Here is a 10,000-nt window from a genome sequence, read left to right as displayed (position 1 = left end):
GAAATCACAGCATGTTACTCAGGCTAAAAAAAAAAAAAAAAAAAAAAAAAAATAGTACTTTCTTTGTTAGCCAGTAATTACAGGATAAGTTGAACTGGAGTGGGAATTTTGGTCTTGAGGTCTTTAATTAATCTCAGCAAGGGGCCAGGTAGAATGCGTTTAATTAATCATCTGTTTTCTACCTCTGCAGAGGAGAGGAGAGACGCTGTAATTAAATAAAAAGGGGCTGGGAAAGTCAGGCTAATATTATATCGATTGGGTGAAAAATACGATTGTCGAGGTACCAAGATAACGATACAACGAATACACGGATTTACAGTGTGTGTAGAGGATCGGTGCCTGATTCCAGATACTACAGCTAGCCCTAGGGAATATGATGATAAAATAATATAAATATCATGATTCATATGATGTCATAGTGGGGGGGCACGGTGGCTTAGTGGTTGGCACTTTCGCCTCACAACTCCAGGGTTGGGGGTTCGATTCCCGCCTCCGCTTTGTGTGTGTGGAATTTGCATGTTCTCCCCGTGCCTCTGGGGTTTCCTCCGGGTACTCCGGTTTCCTCCCCCGGTCCAAAGACATGCATGGTAGGTTGATTGGCATCTCTGGAAAATTGTCCGTAGTGTGTGTGTGTGTGTGTGAGTGAATGAGAGTGTGTGTGCCCTGTGATGGGTTGGCACGCCGTCCAGGGTGTATCCTGCCTCGATGCCCGATGACGCCTGAGATAGGCACAGGCTCCCCGTGACCCGAGAAGTTCGGATAAGCGGTAGAAAGTGAATGAATGAATGAATGAATGAATGAATGAATGAATGAATAAATGATGTCATAGTGTGTATTATGAAATCTGTTCACATGTGAAATATTTCCCCTGGGTCCTAGTAAACCCCATATAAAGGGACTCCTGGGTTCTGTAGTTTGAGATTTGACACTGCTTTGACACTGCATCCTGGTTCTTCTTCATCTGACCTTGTTTCATACTGCACAATCCTGAACCCTGGTTTCCTAAACCGTGGGGTAGTCGTGGATCAAGTGGTTAAGACCCTAGATTGTGGATCGAAAAGTCAGGGTTCAAGCACCAGCATTACCAGGGTGCTGTATCATAGCTGCCTCTGCGCTCCAACCTCCTCAGTTGGTACTGTATACGCAAAGAAACTAATTCCACTGCTTTGTATTGTATATGAAGTGATAACAAAGGCTTCTATTTCAGCATACTGTATTGGCAGCATTAACAGCCCTGATTGGATAAACCCAATCCCTTTTCTTAAATGACCATTAGATAATTTTAAGATCACACAGTTTATTCCTGAGTTTATCAAAGATTCATTGATATATAAAAGGTACTATAGCTGATATCTTAAGAGATTCAAAAAATACATGTAGATGGGATGTTTGCTTCCAAATAACAGCACCAGATATTATAATGTTACAGATAAGCTTTGTCTTCATTGCATTATGCAGCGTTACATGTTTCTAAGCTGAAGAACTGCCATTAGTTTATTTAAGCAAATACATTGTATTACTGACTACTTGTAAGCTTCATTGCAACCTCTAATAATGTTCATAAAGCTCTACTGTTGTATACAAATATGTACTATGACACTAGTAGGCAATTCTGCGATATGTGACGTTACATACGGCTAAGTACGGTGACCCATACTCAGAATTTGTTCTCTCCATTTAACCCATCCAAAGCACACACACACACACCCAGAGCAGTGGGCAGCCATTTATGTGCCAGCACCCGGGGAGTTTGGTGCCTTGCTCAAGGGCACCTCAGTCGTGGTCGGCCCGAGACTCGAACCCACGATCTTAAGGTTAGAAGTCAGACTCTCTAACCATTAGGCCACATACCCTGATGTATCCTGAATATGTATCCTGTATATGTATCTTGATTTATTGTAACTTAAGATTTAAAACAAAAGCAGCTGAGACTAATATTACTTCACGTCATGCTGGCGTTAGAAGCGCGCTTAAATGTTTGCCAAACCCGAAGTGACGGTTAGACTCGGAAGTGGTTAGTACCGCGGTGACGGCTCCCTGTGGCAGGTTGGAGGGGAATTGGCTAGCAGGTTTTTAAAATGGAGTAGAATAAAAATATCATGCTGTAGAATTTACCAGGAATAAGACACACAAGACAGCAGTGGAGTTCCCTCAAAAGTGATATATTGGGTAGAAGTTACCTGGACAACCGCTTCATAACAGACCGAGAAAATCTCTGTTTTAACCCGACATAATAGTTCGATTGTAGTGAAAGTGTTTTCTTGACCTTTATACAAATACAAAAAAAGATGACACACACACCATTGCACACAAACAACAAAAAAACAGTCCTCACCCCTGTGAACACACCCACACTATGCTGAAGAAACAGAGGTGTTTCAGCACCAAGGCCAGCGCAGTTAAATGTGCCTGCTCCACAGGGTGGGACGGCCAAAAGCCTGCTAAATCCCAGCGGACTAATCGGGAGACCGATCAAACTCCTTAACCTATATATATATATATATATATATATATATATATACCCTTAACTTCTGTAGAAATCCAGGCTCAGCAGTAAGTGGAGGTAATTTCTGGAGTTCTGGGTGGAAGTGATGGTCTTCTTGTCTCTATGCCTATACATTTAGAGTCAGCATTGTGAAGAAGACGACTGTCCACAACCTGCCAAACCCGAGCCATGCTCCTGGGGTCTACCTTGTCGATCCGCCAACTACACATTTCCGTGCACAGAGCATGTAAGATACTTTAATGAAAAGGTGTAAATACAGGAAGTCGTGGCCTAATGGTTAGAGAGTTTGACTTCTAACCCTAAGGTTGTGGGCTCGAGTCTCAGGCCGGCAATACCATGACTGAGGTGCCCTTGAGCAAGGTACCGACGACACCCCGTAACACCCCCCCACAAAATGGCATAAATTGGCTGCTCTGGGTGTGTGTTTAGAGTGTGTGTGTTCACTGCTGTGTGTGTGAGTATTCACTGCTGTGTGTGTGCACTTTGGATGGGCAAAATGCAGAGAACGAATTCCGAGTATGGGTCAACGTTCTTAGCCTTATGTCACGTCACGTCACTTCGAATCTCTGGCCTGATTCAGGAATCTGAGTATTTGCCTAGACGCAAGACTCCAGCCACTTTCTGAGTGAATTTGAGTACGTTCTGTGAGTACCGTAGCCAAACCACACAACAATAGAGGAAGTGAGAAATGACAAGGAGGCGAGGGTTGATGAAGCAGCTTGGAAAGGAAGTACACGCTGAACGAAACCCTGTGATGGAGCACAGACGTCTAGCTGCCGTGTTCGACATTGCAGAGAAACAACTAATGTGTCAAATTACTTTGATGGAATACTCTTCTGAAATATTGAAATGTGAAAATTTGGCTTTGTGGGTGTTAAGAAAGTGCTAGAACAAACAAGCTGTTACACACTTCTAGAAAGGAATGTTAACTGAGGTTCTATGTACAACCTTAAGGATCTTTAGGTAACCATAAAGAAAAGATTAGGCCAAAAAGGTTAATTGATTAAAAAATTTGCCCTAACCCTAATCCTAACCCCAACCCCAACCCCAACCCAAACCCTAACCCTAACCCCAACCCTAACCCACACCCTAACCCAAAAATTATTCAACAAAGTATTAACAACGAAAACTATGAAACCATGAAGGTTCCATAAAGAACTATTTCACATGATATAAAAAAATAACCTGTAGGCTTCTATGTCACTTCCAGTCTCTCTTTTAATCCCATTTACAATCTCATTTCTAATCTCACTTCCACTCCCAGAGTTCCAAACTCACTTCCAATCCCAGAGTTTCAATCTCACTTCCAATCTCACTTCCAATCCCTTAGTTCCAACTTCACTTCCAATCTCACTTGCAATCTTACCTCCAATCTCTTTTCTAATTCTAGACTTCCCATTACACTTCCAATCTCACTTCCAATCTCACTTCTAATCTCACTTCCACTCCCAGAGTTCCAATCTCACTTCCAATCTCACTTCCAACGTCACTTCCAATCTCACTTCCAATCTCACTTCCACTCCCAGAGTTCAATCTCACTTCCAATCTCACTTCCAATCCCTTAGTTCCAATCTCACTTCCACTCCCAGAGTTCCAATCTCACTTCCAATCTCACTTCCAATCCCTTAGTTCCAACGTCACTTCCAATCTCCCTTCCAATCACACTTCCACTCCCAGAGTTCGAATCTTACTTCCAATCTCTTTTCTAATTCTAGACTTCCCATAACACTTCCAATCTCACTTCCTGTCTCATATCCAATCCCACTTCCAGTCTCACTTCCAATCCCAGACTTCCACAGCACATTCGAGGGCAAACATCTTATTGCATGTAAATAATGTGTAATTACAATGTAACAACAGGCAATAGACCGTTATGTATTAGAACTTTTTATCTACAGATCTGAATATTGTCAAAATAAAAATAATAAACTCCTGAAACTTTGTATATTTTTATGTTATCCGCACAAACCTGTTCTCTGGCTTTCTTCAAACTTTAAGAATTTTCACATAATTATATTTACTCCCAGATCATCTGCCGCTCGGTTCCATGTGAATGTGCTGTTACTATGGAAATAATATATATTCATGTACGTTTTTAGCATCATTGTGTATCTTGTTGCATCAACCTGGAGTAAAAAATATGACAGTAGTGCCAGTGTATTTTTTAAGTAAGAAAAAAAATTTAAAAAATGCAATTAAATGTTTATTATCCCAGCAATGATCCCACCGGTTATGTATTCATTTATTTCAACCAATTTATTTAGTCCGGTTTTGATTCAGGAGAAGAGAGAAGGCCGTCCGGCGCATGGTGCTGAGATAGCGCTTGATTAAAGACGTGAATGAAGACCGGAGCGAGTCGGATGGCGTCGCGTTTCAGCACGACTTAAAGTACTGTCAGACCCGACCGACTTTACGCGGCTCTGCTTGCGTTTGGAATATCTTTAGAAAAAAGAAAACCCGTTTATAAATTTAATTTAGAGTCGTATTTCGAGTCGATGTGAAGGGAATCTCATTTTGAAGAACTTTCTAGGGAGATGAACAGCCTTCGCTGTCAAACGCTGGCTTGGGTTCTTCCAGAAGATCTTATCACAGACCTCTGAAATGAAAATTAAATATACTGTAATACCACGAATTGCCACCTCATTTGGTACATCGGGGAACTGTGTGTATTGGAAAAATCAGTGTGTATTAGTATTAGGAAGGAAGTAGAAAAAAAAAACAAAAAAAAAAAAACCTTCACGTTCTTTTGTGTGTTATTCGTGACTTATTACCCAAAATAAATGATGTTTCAGTGATAAGTGAATTGAATGTGACACACGGCTAAGTACAGCGACCCATACTCAGAATTTGTTCTCTGCATTTAACCCATCCAAAGTGCACACACACAGCAGTGAACACACACACACACACACACACACACACACACACACACACACACACACACACACACACACACACACAGCAGTGAACACACACCCGGAGAAGTGGGCAGCCATCGAACCCACAACCTTAGGATTACGAGTCAGACTCTCTAACCATTAGGCCACGACTTGCCCTGATAAGATAGATGAGTATAAAAAGATATGTACTGTACAATAAGAACAAGAGGAAATAAATAAAAAATCAATTAAAAATTCAATAAATAAATGAAGAGATAAATTAATAAATTAAGTCAGTAAATCATCAAATAATAACACAAAATTAAACGGGATCTAAAAATAGTTTTTCTGTTTTGTAATTTTTATGTATTATTATTTTTTTTATTATATTTGAATTGTGGTTATGTTTTTCATGATCTTTGGACATCTTGTTTCATATAAAATCAAGCAAAATACAAAACAAATTCATTTTTATTTATTTATCTGTTTGTTTGTTTGTTTGTTTGTTTGAGTTTTATTCTATTTTTTTAAAGTATATTAAATTATCCATTTTTTTGATAAACCCAAAAATAAATTAGATTATTTATTTATTTATTATTATTATTTTTTTTTTAGCCATCTAGCAGAAATCTAGCAGCTCTGGGAGAACTGTTAAAGCTTTTCAGGAAAAAAGAAAAGAAAGAATCACGCAGGTCCTCCTCAGGAAACTAGGATCATTAAGCATCCCAGCAATAGCAAACATCATATTTTTCCCCATAAGGATATACAACACAGCATGTTTTTATTATTATTATGCTGCATAATCCAGTCTGTGAATAAGAAGAGAGAAGTCCATCCGCCACAATCTGTCTACTTTGTTTACTTTGCCACTAAGTGCACTCTCTTCAGTCCTGGGGTAATTTTCTAATAAGCCGGTGGGGACACTGGTGTAATGAATGTTCCAAGACTTCAGTGTACAAAAAAAAAAGAAGAAAAAAAGAAAACAAACAATACTGAAACCACTTCCCGAAGCCTTTAATGAACACGAGGCGGCTTGTTAAAGCGGCAGAGTCCGGTAGCAGCAGTGCTTCAGTGACATCCATGCAGAGCGTCTCGGCAGGTCCTCGTTCCCTACACAGCGTCCTCCTGATTTCACTAATTAGCTCGGGTTCTTTAAGAAAAGTGCAGGAATCTAATTAGTGAGATCAGAAGGTGCTGTGCAGGGTGGGGAGGAATATTTGTAGACATTAATATCTGCACATGGACTAAACTCTTATGAGCTCTAATTAACCCTACAGAACGGCTCAGTGTGGAAATGCCTAAAGACATCTTGATAACGCAAGACGTAAAAGGAACGTGATGCGAGATGCCAATCACATCTGCTATCGATCACAAAGGTTTGACTAGGTGAGGAAATGAATTAGGAAACTACGGTGGCCGAGAAGTGCAAAACACATTAACATACCCGAAAACAAATTAACAAATACACGGAAACACAACGACGAGTCAGACAACCCGGAAGAGGTCGGTATAATTTGTGAATGGAAACTTACCGATCATCGGACGAGACACCTGTCATTCAATTGTACAGTACAGACCAAAAGTTTGGACACACCTTCCAAAAGTTTGGACACACCACCTTTTCGACAGGACAATGACCCCAAACACACCTCCAGGCTGTGTAAGGGCTATTTGACCATGAAGGAGAGTGATGGGGTGCTGCACCAGATGACCTGGCCTCCACAGTCACCGGACCTGAACCCGATCGAGACGGTTTGGGGTGAGCTGGACCTCAGAGTGAAGGCAAAAGGGCCAACAAGTGCTAAGCATCTCTGGGAACTCCTTCAAGACTGTTGGAAGACCATTTCAGGTGACGACCTCTTGAAGCTCATCAAGAGAATGCCAAGAGTGTGCAAAGCAGTAATCAGAGCAAAAGGTGGCTACTTTGAAGAACCTAGAATATGACGTATTTTCAGTCGTTTCACACTTTTTTGTTATGTACGTATATAATCCCACACGTGTTCATTCATAGATTTGATGCCTTCAGTGTGAATCTACAATTTTCACAGTCATGAAAATAAAGAAAACTCTTTGAGTGAGAAGGTGTGTCCAAACTTTTGGTCTGTACTGTATATCTTGAATGACAGGTGTCTTGTACAATGATCGGTAAGTTTCCATTCACAAACTATACCTAACTTTTCCAGGTTGTCTGAATCGTTGCAGGAAACACATTAACAAATCCGAAAACCCGACGACAATTCAGACAACCCGGAAGAGGTCGGTATAATTTGTGACTGGAACACTTACAGATCATTGGACAAGACAGCTGTCACTCAAAGTATACATGAAGTTCAACAGTCTGCCGCAGGGAAAAGATGGAATGGATGGATGGAATGGATTACTGTGGATTAATTCTGTTATTTTCTTATATTTAAATGGAGAACTTTACACATTACACATAAGATTCCATACCTGTATATCTTGAGTGACAGGTGTCTCGTCCGATGATCGGTAAGTTTCCATTCACAAACGATACCTACCGTTTCCGGGTTGTCTGAATCGTCGTTGTGTTTTCGGATTTGTTAATGTGTTTTGCACTTCTCTGCCACCGTAGGAAACCAATCCCAGACACAGATAGAACAGGAAGTCTAGATCAAGATTCATTGTTTATAATGTCCACATTTTTTTTTACAAGTCATTCGCTCATTGTCTCAAGGGTCCAAATTGGCTTTACACTTTACCGTACATGGTCTGAATTTTCTTAACCGAGAGAAAGTGCGTTTCTTGTGATTAACATTTCATGTAAATCTTTGAACTGTGACGCTTGAAGATGTGTTTATTGTCGTGCCGCTTTCATCTCTGTTCGTTAAGAGAATGGAAATTAAGGAAACACATCGTTAGAAAGTGCAGAGACGGTGAAGCAAACTGAAATACAACTAATTAAAAAAAACAGACTCGAATGGTCGAATGGTCTGAACTACATCAAATCTCACTTCCAATCCCTCTTCCAGTCTCACTTCCTCTCCAAGACTTCCAATCCAACTTCCAACTTCACTCCCAATCACACTCCGTATTTCACCTTTAATCCCATTTTCAACCTCACTTCCACTCCAAGACATCCAATCGCTCTTCCAGTCTCACTTCCACGCCAAGACGTCTACTCCCAGACTTCCAATCCAACCTTTAATCCCATTTACAATCTCACTTCCACTCTAAGACTTCCAGTTTCACTACCAATCTCATTTCCACTACCAGACGTCTACCCCAAGATTTCGGATCCCACTTCTAATCTCACGTTTAATTCCGTTTCCAATCTCACTTCCACACCAAGAATTCCTCTTTTCTAATCTCACCTCCAGTCTTAAACCCTATTTGGACTGGATTAGTTCTACGTGGGGACGTGGGGGGGTAAAGTAATTATTACCAGAGCTTCTCTGTGATTTTAGTCCCGTCCGAATGCGCCATCTCGGTAATCATTACGGACAATGTCAGTAAAGATTATGGCGACTTTTACCTTCTGTAAAAAGGTCCGGAAAAATTACCTCAGGTAATACTGATCTCGTCCGAATAGACCCGCTGTAAATATGTACGGTAAAATTCCGTCATTTCCTGTTTAAAAGTATGGACGCACTTGAAACAGGAAGCAACGTCATACGCACATGACGACAAGGAGGTTACTGTGGTGCGTAAAGCGAGTTACCCCTCCCACTTCTGCTAGTTTTACTGAGATGTCTTGTCCCGTGCGAATTGGCCAATTAATATTACAGACGTCCTGAGGTAAAATTGCATTACTCCACGTCCCCACGTCAAACTAGTCCCGTCCGAATAGGGCTAATGTCAGTAAAGATTACGGCGACTTTTACCTTCTGTAAAAAGGTCCGGAAAAATGACCTCAGGTAATACTGATCCCGTCCGAATCGACCCGCTGTAAATATGTACGGTAAAATTCCGTCATTTCCTGTTTAAAAGTAGTTTTTGGCACGTTTTTCAAGCATGGACGCGCCATGTTGTCTGTTTGCGTACGTGATAACAGGAAGCGACGTCATACGCACATGACGACAAGGAGGTTATTGTGGTGTGTAAAGCGAGTTACCCCTCCCACTTCTGCTAGTATTACTGAGATGTCTTGTCCCGTGCGAATCGGCCAATTAATATTACAGACGTCCTGAGGTAAAATTGCATCACTCCACATCCCCACGTAAAACTAGTCCCGTCCGAATAGGGCTCTAGACTACTTACACACTACACTTTAGTACACTTGTACACTTTACATGTACAAAATGTGTAATTAAAGTGAAGTGAAGTGACGTGACATACGGCTAAGTACGGTGACCCATACTCAGAATTTGTTCTCTGCATTTAACCCATCCAAAGTGCACACACACACAGCAGTGAACACACACACACACACACACACACACACACACACACACACACACACACCGTGAACACACACCCGGAGCAGTGGGCAGCCATTTAAGCTGCGGCGCCCGGGAAGCAGTTGGGGGGGATTCGGTGCCTTGCTCAAGGGCATCTCAGTCGTGGCCGGGCCGAGATTCGAACCCACAACCTACAACCCACAAGGTACAGTAACAACAGAGACCAGACTGTTATGAATTGGTGACTGTGAGTACAT

This window comes from Tachysurus fulvidraco, chromosome 20, assembly GCF_022655615.1.
Source record: "Tachysurus fulvidraco isolate hzauxx_2018 chromosome 20, HZAU_PFXX_2.0, whole genome shotgun sequence".
NCBI lineage: Eukaryota > Metazoa > Chordata > Actinopteri > Siluriformes > Bagridae > Tachysurus > Tachysurus fulvidraco.
Note: the sequence above shows the minus strand (reverse complement) of the source record.